This window comes from Mustela nigripes, chromosome 13, assembly GCF_022355385.1.
Source record: "Mustela nigripes isolate SB6536 chromosome 13, MUSNIG.SB6536, whole genome shotgun sequence".
NCBI lineage: Eukaryota > Metazoa > Chordata > Mammalia > Carnivora > Mustelidae > Mustela > Mustela nigripes.
Window position 1 is genome coordinate 115,410,449 of NC_081569.1, and position 9,921 is coordinate 115,420,369.

Genomic DNA, 9,921 nt, shown 5'->3' on the forward strand with positions numbered 1-9,921 from the left:
CTCAGTGGGTTAAGCCGCTGCCTTCGGCTCAGGTCATGATCTCAGAGTCCTGGGATCGAGTCCCGCATCGGGCTCTCTGCTCAGCGGAGAGCCTGCTTCCCTCTCTCTCTCTCTGCCTGCCTCTCCATCTACTTGTGATTTCTCTCTGTCAAATAAATAAATAAAATATTTAAAAAAAAAAAAAAAAGAACAGAACTAGAGAGTATTATGCTAAGCAGAATAAGGCAGTCAGAAAAAGACAAATACCATACGATTTTACTCATATGTGGAATTTAAGAATCAGAACAGATGAACACGGGGGAAAAGGAAAAAATGATGTAAACCAGAAAACAGACTCCTAACCCTCTTAACTGAGGGTTGCTGGCGGGAGGTGGGTGGAGGGGTGGGCTAGATGGGTGAGGGGGATTGAGGAGGGCACTGACTGTGATGAGCACTGGGTGTCGAATGTAAGTGATGATGCACTAAATTCTGCACCTGAAGCCAATATTTCACTGTATGTTAATGGGGAGGGGCAGGCAACAAGAAAAAGTAAACATATAATTCACTTAGAAGATCATTCTCATGATGCTGGGGTTGGAAGCAGATTCTTGGACCATTATGTTTGGGGATTGGTGATGGGCACTGATGCTCTCATTCAGTGGTTGAATGACAAAGACTTAATTAACTTCTCTTTTTCAAAGACGCTTTACTGCACATTGAGTACCTAAAACTGGGGGTCACTATCGGGAAGCTGAAGAACTGCAGCTTCCTTGGTGGCCAGCTTCTTGGATCTTAGAGTGAGCCTCAGCTGATTTTGTTTTTTGGTTTTGTTTGTTTGTTTTTTGGTAAGGTACCCTTTTCCCAAAAGTAATCCCTATGGCATACTCCAACCTACATCCTTGGTTCCTGTTTGCTATGGTTACCAGGCTATTCGACAAACTAGTTACCTACTAGGGACCTAACTCAGATATGACTGTCCTCACAATGTGGTATTTTGTAATAGTGGCTCTTTGCCATTATGTGTGAGTATTAATATCACCATGATGCAGGACTTTGTGAATAAATCCGTCTGCATTTCAGATTATGGAGAAAAATTGGAAACCATCCAACAATTGGGAAGAGCTAAACAAACAATGATACAGCCATATGATGAAGTATTTATAGCCACTAAAAGATATTTATAAACATGGGGAAATTTTCTCTAAAGGCACAATGAAAACTTACATATCAATTACATAAACATTTCATTTAAAAAAAGCTGGAAGGAAACCAAAATGATAAAAAGTACTGCATTTAGTAAAATATTTTTTTCCTGTTTCTGTCTTTCCTATGCCCTCCAAATCTTCTATAATATGTATTTATTACTTACTACAGAGAAAAGTTAGAAGGGAGGGGGAATGTCTACTGAGTGAAGGGCTCTAAACAGGGTCTTACTGATAGCATGAAGCAGAATCACCATTTCTATTTTGAACACTTGATCAGCAATTAGTTCACTAGTCTATGAGTACTATGGCCCTAATTCATTATCCTTTCTGGCATCCATCTTTATACTCAGTTTATAATACAATCAAATGCCTTTTTTTAAACCTAGACTATTAGGGTTTTTTTTTCCCCTCTCCATTATATATTTATTTATGCCATGGGTTTAGAAAGACAGGTGAAATTCCACTCTCTCAGATTTTGCCTGTAGTCCAGATTGTTAGGATCCCTGCAGGTACCAATTTTCTGTCTTCTCATACAAGAGCCTACTTCCTCCAGTGGCAGGTTATCTGCAAATTTCCTGAACCCGCTACCAATATCCTCAAACAGAAAATTTATAAAAATGTCCAGTTAAGGTAAGATGAGAACAGTCTGGTAATTTGGGCTAGTACATATCCATTGATGAGGCTTTGCAAATAGCTTTGGAAGGGTTAGAAGCTCACTTGACCAGGGGCACTTATATGCTTCAGTTGGTTACACATCTGCTTTAAGCTCAGGACATGATCACAGGGTCTTGGAATTGAGCCGTGTATAGGGCTCCCTGCTCAGTGGGGAGTCTGCTTCTCCCTCTCCCTCTGCCCCTCTACCTGCTTGTGCTCACTCGCTCTCTCTCTCTCTCTCACTCTCAAATAAATAAATAAAATCTTTTAAAAAAGAAAGAAAAGAAACCAACTTGACTAAGTCCTAACCCAACCCCCATATCTCCCTCTTCTAAGTGTTAGACAGCATTTTGGAATTAATATATAAGCGTTCCTGGATCAATATGTTCCAAGATTTGCAGGCTCATTTTTTCACCAAGGGATGTCTGTTTTTTCTAATTCTATGGGAAATAGCACAAAATGCACAACAAAGACCAGAAAAGATTCAGTAACTCCAGATTAATGCATTATCACTTTGACCAAAACAGAAAGTTTGCTGCGTTTAAATTATCTTAATAAATGTCTAAAGATAAAAACGGCTTAGATAGGGGCACCTGGGTGGCTTAGCCAGTTAAGTGTCTGCCGCTGGCTTAGGTCATGATTCTGGAGTCCTGGGATCAAGCCTCAAGTCCAGCTCCCTGCTCAGCGGGGAGTATGCTTCTCCCTCTGCCCCTCTCCTCACCGCCACCTAACTCGTGTATGTGTGCTCTCTCTCTCTCTCTCTCTAACAAAACATCTTTAAAGGATTCTTGTCTAGAAGCTAAAGGTTTCTTAGAGGACCTTTTTGTAGATCAAGTGAGCTGGTGAAAGAACCCGATCCGCTATTGATCAGGTGTGTGACTTTGAATAAGCCACTTAGGAACTCCCTCCTCCAGTGCCAGCTTCTGTATTTGCAAGACCAGAGGTGAGATGAGCATTTAGGGTCGGGATGGAGTAAACAGGGCAATATGTGCCAAGGCAGCACTAAATAATTGTTAGCATTTGCTGAGGTGCTTACTACGTGCCAGACACCCTGTGCTTTGCATGGTTCATAGCATTTAATCCTCATACAACCCCTAGGAATAGTACCATTCCCATTCCTGTACAGGCTCGGAGATATGACAAGTTTGGGTCTGGGCAACCACAGCAAAGTGAATACTGCAATAAAGCAAGTCAAATGAATATTTTGGTTTCCCGGTGCCTATAAAGTTATGTTTACACCATAACTGTAGTCTATGAAGTGTGCAATAGCATTATGTCTAAAAGAAAATGTACGTACCTTAATTTAAAAAATATTTTATTGCTAAAAATTGCTAACCATTTTATAGCTAAAAAAGGCTAACTTGTGATCTCTCTCTGTCAAATAAATAAATAAAATCTTTAAAAAAAAAAAAAAAGGCTAACCTGAGCTTTCATCAGGTTATAACCTTTTTGCTGGTAGAGGGTCTTGTCTCGGTGTTGATGGCCGCTGACTGACCAGGGTGGAGGTTGCTGAAGGTGCCTGTGGCCATTTCTTTCTTTCTTTCCTTTTTTTAAGATTTTATTTATTTATTTATTTGACAGAGAGAGAGATCACAAGTAGATGGAAAGGCAGGCAGAGAGAGGGGGAAGCAGGCTCCCCGCTGAGCAGAGAGCCCGACGCGGGGCTCAATCCCAGGACCCCGAGATCATGACCCGAGCCGAAGGCAGAGCCCCAACCCACTGAGCCACCCAGGCGCCCCATGTGGCCATTTCTTTAAAAAAGACAACAATGAAGTTTGACACATTGACTCTTCTTTTCACTTGAGCACTTAAGAGGCCCCTGTAGGGTTATTAACCGACCTAATTTGTTGTGTCTCAAGGAATAGGGAAGCCCAAGGACAAGGACATGGGGGAATGGCCAGCCAGTGGAGCAGTCAAAACACACATACACTATAATTAAGCTCACCATCCTATATGGTGCCCCAAAAGAATTACAATAGTAATATCAAAGATCATTGATCACAGATCACCATCACAAGTTTAATAATAGGAAGGTTTGAAATTTTGTGAGGATTCCTAAAATATGACACAGAGACATGAAGTGAGGGAATGCTGTTGGGAAAAACAACTCCAAGACTGCTCGGCACAGGGTTACCGCAAACCTTCACTGTGTAAAAAACACAGTAACTGCCAAGTGCAACAAAGGGAAGCACAAGAAAACGAAGCATGCCTGTGTATTTTAAGCGTTTGGAAAGAAGGTTACTGGCCCAATCCCCACAGAAAGTGGTGCCCTAAGCATCTGAAGTCCTCGACTTCAGAGCCTGTGCCTCTAACTACTACATCTTCATAGACTGGGTATTAGGTCCTGCCTTCTAGTATCCAACCTTCCGCCTTGAGGTAACAGCCCCTCAGGTTCTTGGGGTGAAGTGTCCCTCTCGTGTCTAACCTTGGTGAGCCTGCCAACTATGGGGTCCGTCTCCAGCCACAGAGTCTGCTTGTAACAAAAGCCAGGCCAATGGTGGACTTCCCTAATGACTTTGTACAGTGAGTAGCCAACTCATTTCCTTAGTGGTGACTTGAAAGACTGTTGTGTTAGGTGCCTGGAACCCCAGAGCTACTTGGGGTTTTTGTCCCAATAAGCTTTTTTTTTTTTTTTTCCCTAAGTTAGCCAGAGAGTTCTTTTGCCCAGGACCAAGGAACTGTATTAATATATGAAAACCACTACAGACTGTAATGCCTGTTCTGTGTGAGAGCTGGAGGACCATGGACCGACCAGAAGCTTCACTTCCTTATCTATAAAATGGGGTAGTAACATTCCGCCCACAATCATGAGGATTCAATGGGACAATGCATATAAAGTACTTGGCATTGTATTTGGGATACCACTTTCTGAAAGGTAGGACCTGCAGAGAAGTGAATCTGAAGTGAATCTGAAGTGACAGGAAGATAGACCGTGGGGCAAGGGGCCAGCTCCTGGCAAGTGGTATGGCAGCAGAGCACAAAATCAGACATTTTAGAAGTCTGCTCCACTGAGGGACATTGCTCAGAGGCTAAGCGGGGGTGGACCCCTCATGGGGACAGTGTGGTCTCAGGACCTGCAGGGTCACAGAAAGATCAAGGTTGTCTGAGTGTGGCAGAGCTGCCAGGTATCAGAGTGGGGAAGCAGGCTACAGAGATGGAGCTGAGAAATGAGCTCTCAGTTGGGGGTTGCCTTAAACCTCATGATCCAAGGCACAGTCGGGCCACTGCTTTTCGAGCAGGGACCCCACACGTGGCAGATCCAGGGAAACTCACCTTCCTCCTTCAGAGGAGCAGCACAGCAGGAATCTGCTGGTTTTGGAGACTCCAAACGAGGCCGTGCACCAGAGACAGAAATGATCGGTCACAGGCTGGGTGAGCTCAGAGCACGGCCAGAGACCAGGGAGATGGGAAGGACTGACTGCTTTTCTCTGAGGGTGCCCTGAGTGGGGACCCCAGCTCTCGGCTCCTCCAGGCCAGACACTGGGAAGCCGCTATCTTCATTCCCGTCCTCCAGAGCTCTACAGAAAGAGTTCAGGAAACAAAAGCTCCCAAAAGCGAACCTGAGCAGATTACTTAGCCCAGCCCCTGGTAAGGGCAGTGCAATTCTGCCTCCTGCAAAGACATTTGAGAATCACTACAATAGGCCCCTCCCCCCAAAAGACCAGCAAGAACATCCAGCCAAGACCAAGTTCACCTATCAAGGAGAACAGCAGAACTCCAGAGCTAAGGGAAAGCAATGCATGGAATTCATGGCTTTCTCCCCATGATCCTTTAGTCTTGCAAAGTTAAATTAAAATTTTTTTAAAAATTTTTCTTATTCTAATTTTTCTAACTTTTCCTCTTTCATCTTTTAACATTTTTAACTAGTTTATCTTAACAATACCTTTCTTTAAAAAAATCTTTTTAAACCTTCATTATTATAGCCATACTTTATTCTTAATTGTACTTATCCTTATTTTTTTTTATTTTTTTATTTTTTATAAACATATATTTTTATCCCCAGGGGTACAGGTCTGTGAATCACCAGGTTTACACACTTCACAGCACTCACCAAATCACATACCCTCCCCAATGTCCATAATTATCCTTATTTTTTGTACATATAAGGTTTTTTGTTCTAAAAAATTTTGGGATACAGTATTTTCTAATATACTAAATATACCATAAGACTAGTACAGGGCTTTGTTCTAGTCTCCAGCCTGAGCACATTCTCTCCTTTTTTTTTTTCTTTTTCTAACCAACTTATCAATTCCTTTTTTAGATTTTTTTTTAAATTTTCAACTTTACTGTCATATTCCATCCCTTCATTGTGTTTACTCTTATTTTTGTGTATATATATAAGCTTTTCTTTCTTTAAAATTTTGGGAAGTAGTTTCTTCTTGAAGACCAAAATACACCCAAAATCAAGTGGGTGGCTCTGTTCTATTCACCAGTCTAATATATATACATACATACACATATATTTTTTTACATTTCTTTTTACCCACTTTCTTCTCACCCCCCATTTGGGGTCTCCTCTTATTTGGTTAGAGTACATTTTCCTGGGGTCTTTGCCACCCTTTTAGTATTTTATCCTCTGTTCATATATTCTTATCTGGATGAAATCACAAGGCAGAAAATCTTACCACAAAAAAAAAAAAAAAAAAAAAAAAAGAACAAGAGGCAGTACTGATGGCTAGGGACCTAATCAATACCCACATTGGTAATAGGTCAGATCTAGAGTTCAGAATGACAATTCTCAAAGCATTAGCTGGGCTCGAAAAAGGCATGGAAAATATTAAGAGAAACCTGTCTGGAGAAATAAAATCCCTTTCTGGAGAAATAAAAGAACAAAAAATCTAACCAAGCTGAAATAAAAAAAAGGTGTCAATGAGGTGCAACCAAGAATGGAGGCTCTTACAGCTAGGATAAATGAGGCAGAAGAGAGAATTAGTGATATAGAAGACCAAATGATGGGGAATAAAGAAGCTGAGCAAAAGAGAGAAAAACAACTACTGGACCATGAGGGGAGAATTCGAGAGATAAGTGATACCATAAGATGAAACCATATTAGAATAATTGGGATTCCAGAAGAAGAAAGAGAGAGGAGGGCAAAAGGTATATTGGAGAGAATTATACTAGAGAATTTCCCTAATATGGCAAAGGGAACAAGCATCAAAATCCAGGAGGCACAGATAGCCCCCCTCAAAATAAACAAAAATAGGTCCACACCCCGTCATCTAATAACAAAACTTACAAGTCTTAGTGACAAAGAGAAAATCCTGAAAGCAGCTTGGGACAAGAGGTAACATACAAAGGTAGAAATATTAGATTGGCAGCAGACTTATTGACAGAGACCTGGCAGGCCAGAAAGAACTGACATGATATATTCAGAGCACTAAATGAGAAAAATATGCAGCCAAGAATACTATATCCAGCTAGGCTATCACTGAAAATAGAAGGAGAGATAAAAAGGTTCCAGGACAAACAAAAATTAAAAGAATTTGCAAACACCAAACCAGCCCTAAAGGAAATATTGAAAGGGGTCCTCTAAGCAAAGAGAGAGCCTAAAGGTAGTAAAAGAACAGAGACAATATACAGTAACAGTCAACTTATAGGCAATATAATGGGACTAAATTCATATCTTTCAATAGTTACCCTGAATGTAAATGGGCTAAATGCCCCAATAAAAAGACACAGGATATCAGAATGGATAAAAAAACAAAACCCATTGATATGCTGTCTACAGGAAAGTCATTTTATACCCAAAGCACCTCCAGAATTAAAGTGAGGGAGTGGAAAACAATTTACCATGCTAATGGACATCAAAAGAAAGCTGGGGTAGCAATCCTTTTGTCAGATAAATTAGATTTTAAGCCAAAAATTATAATAAGAGATGAGGAAGAACACTATATCATACTCAAAGGGTATGTCCAACAAGAAGATCTAACAATTTTAAATATCTATGCCCCTAACATGGAAGCAGCCAACTATATAAACCAATTAATAACAAAAATCAAAGAAACACATCAACAATAATACAATAATAGTAGGGGACTTTAAACACCTCCCCTCACTGAAATGGACAGATCATCCAAGCAAAAGATCAACAAGGAAATAAAGGCCTTAGGTGACACATTGAACCAGATGGACATCACAGATACATTCAGAACATTCTATCCCAAAGCAACAGAATACACATTCTTCTGTAATGCACATGGAACATTCTCCAGAATAGATCACACCCTGGGTCACAAATCAGGTCTCAACAGGTACCAAAAGATTGAAATCATTCCCTGCATATTTTTAGACCACAATGCTCTGAAGCTAGAACTCAATCACAAGAGGAAAGTTGGAAAGACCTCAAATACGTGGAGACTAAAGAGCATCCTACTAAAGAATGAATGGGTCAACCAGGAAATTAAAGAAGAATTGAAAAAATACATGGAAAAAAAATGATAATGAAAAGACAACTGTTCAAAATATGTGGGATGCAGCAAAGGCTGTCCTGAAAGGAAAATATAGAGCGATACAAGCCTTTCTCAAGAAACAAGAAAGATCTCAAGTACACAACCTAACCCTACACCTAAAGAGCTGGAGAAAAAAACAGCAAAGAAAGCCTAAACCCAGAAGGAGAAGAGAAATAATAAAGATCAGAGCAGAAATCAATGAAATAGAAACCAAAGAACAGTAGAACAAATCAACAAAACTAGGAGCTGGTTCTTTAAAAGAATTAATAAGATTGATAAACCCCTGGCCAGACTTATCAAAAAGAAAAGAGAAAGAACCCAAATAAATAAAATCATGAATGAAAGAGGAGACATCACAACCAACACCAAAGAAATACAAACAATTATAAGAACACATTATGAGCAACTATATGCCAGCAAATCTGACAATCCGGAAGAAATGGATGCATTCCTAGAGATGTACAAACTACCAAAACTGAACCAGGAAGAAATAGAAAACCTGAACAGACCCATAACAAGTAAAGGAGATTGAAGCAGTCATCAAAAATCTCCCAACAAACAAGAGCCCAGGGACAGATGTCTTCCTAGGGGAATTCTACCAAACATTTAAAGAAGAATTAATTCCTATTCTCCTGAAACTGTTCCAAAAAATAGAAATGGAAGGAGAACTTCCAAACTCATTTCATTAGGCCAACATTACCTTGATCCCAAAACCAGACAAATACCCCATGAAAAAAGAGAATTACAGGCCAATATCCTTGATGAACACAGGTGCAAAAATTCTCATCAAATACTATCCAATAGGATCCAACAGTACATTAAAAGGACTATTCACCACGACCAAGTTGGATTTATTCCTGGGCTACAAGGTTGGTTCAACATCTGCAAATCAATGTGACACAATATGTTAATAAAAGAAAGAACAAGAACCATATGATACTCTCAATAGGTGCTGAAAAAGCATTTGACAAAGTACAGCATCCCCTCCTGATCAAAATTCTTCAAAGTGTAGGGATAGAGGGTACATGTCATCAATATCAGCAAAGCAATCTATAAAAAACCCCACAGCGAATATCATTCTCAATGGGGAAAAACTGAGAGCTCTTCCGCTAAGATAAGGAAGATGGCTGGGATGTCCACTATCACCACTGCTATTCAACATAGTACTAGAAGTCCTAGCCTCGGCAATCAGACAACAACAACAACAAAAATTAAAGGCATCCAAATCAGCAAAGAAGAAGTCAAACTATCACTCTTTGCAGATGATATGATACTTTATGTGGAAAACCCAAAAGAGTCCACTCCAAAACTGCTAGAACTCATAAAGGAATTCAGTAAAGTGTCAGGATATAAAATCAATGCACAGAAATCAGTTGCATTTCTATATACTATCATCAAGACAGAAGAAAGAGAATTTAAAGAGTCGATCCCATTTACAATGGCACTGAAAACCTTAAGATACCTAGGAATAAACCTAACCAAAGAGGCAAAGAATCGCACTCAGAAAACTATAAAGTACTCATGAAAGAAATTGAGGAAGACACAAAGAAATGGAAAAATGTTCCATGCTCATGGGTTGGAAGAATAAATATTGTGAAAATGTCTATGCTACCTAAAGCAAACCACACATTTAA